The sequence below is a fragment of the Oryzias melastigma genome, linkage group LG5 (genome assembly GCF_002922805.2).
Source record: "Oryzias melastigma strain HK-1 linkage group LG5, ASM292280v2, whole genome shotgun sequence".
Lineage (NCBI taxonomy): Eukaryota > Metazoa > Chordata > Actinopteri > Beloniformes > Adrianichthyidae > Oryzias > Oryzias melastigma.
In genome coordinates, this window is record NC_050516.1 from 31990433 (window position 1) to 31992076 (window position 1644).

Genomic DNA, 1644 nt, shown 5'->3' on the forward strand with positions numbered 1-1644 from the left:
TCAACAGAGGGAAGTTTATTCACTCTTTAAGAAGTTTAAACTGCTTTGTGTTTTCTATTCAGTCATTTAAATCAGGGGTCCCCAAACTTTTTTAATGAGGGCCACATCACTGTTTTCTTATCTGATGGGGGACCGGGGGCAGTTTGTAGGGTAACGTGCAGCAATCACAGCCTAAACATTAAAAATTACAGCTTTCCAGAAAGCAACACTTAGACACATTTAAAATAATTCATTTCTGTAATCTTCATAGAAAAAAAAACATTTTTAAAAATAAATATATAGCATTACCTGTGATAATGCTAGTGTGAATGCTGTAAACTAAATGTGGCAGCTGAAGACGCTGAAGCTGATAGCCAGCTAAAATATTAGCTAAATCCAAAATTAGCCTAAAAAAACGAATATTTATATAAATTGGCCAAAACAGATAGGATGTAGCGGAATTATTAGCCAACTCCAAAATAGCATAAAAAACTGAAAAACCCTAATTTGGCCAAAATAGCTGGCATAAGGCTAAAATATTAACTAAACTCCAAATTAGCCTAAAAAACTGAAAAAAAAATCTAAATCAAAAACAGCTAGCAAATAGCTGAAATATTTGCTAAATTCTAAATTAGCCTAAAAAAATAGGTAAAATGTCTAATTTTGCCAAAACATCTTGCCTGTGGCTAAAATATTAGCTAAACTCCAAAATAGCCTAACAAACTGAAAATAATATTAATTAGCCAAAACAGCTAGAATGTAGCTGAAACATTAGCCAAATGCTAAATTAGCCTAAAAACCTGGAAATAAATTAATTAGCCAAAATAGCTAGCATAAGGCTAAAATATTGGCTTAATGCCAAATTAGCCTTAAAAAAATGAAATTAGCCAAAATAGCTAGCATGTAGCTGAAACATTAGCCAAATGCTAAATTAGCCTAAAAAACAGAAAACAAAATTAACTGAGCCAAAACAGCTGAAATATTAGCTAAACTCCAACTTAGCCTAAAAAAATTGAAAAAAAAGTAAATTAGCCAAAACGGCTAGAATGTAGCTGAAACATTAGCCAAATGCTAAATTAGCCTACAAAACAGAAAAAAAAATAACTGAGCCAAAATAGCTGAAATATTAGCTAAATGCCAATACAGCCTAAAAAACTAGTAAAATGTGTATATTAGCCAAAATATCTAGTATAAAGCTGAAATATTAGCTAAACTCTAAATTAGCCTAAAAAACTTTAAAGCCTAAATTGGTCAAAACAGCTACCATCTGGCTAAAATATTAGCTAAGCTCTAAAATAGCCTTAGTAATAATTCTTAGTGACTGCGAAAACATTCAAAAAAGCTAGCATTAAAAGAGCTGAATATTTTAATCGCTGAATGAGCTGAAGAGCTACGGACGTCCAAACAAATGTGTGGAAGTAAAATAATATTAATAAAGAAATAAAGAATTCGTGAATCATTATTAAACCAATAAATATTCATAGTTCAGACTGCAGGAGGGTGGAGTAAAGAGTCACGTTCTATGTGGGTCTCGATCAGCGTTTCTGGACCAAATGTAGAGGTGGGCCTGATCCGGCCCGCGGGCCGTAGATCTGGGACCCCTGATTTAAAGGAGGCTGGAGTCTAAACAGAGACTTACAGTGGCCTCCTCCCATTCCTCCATAG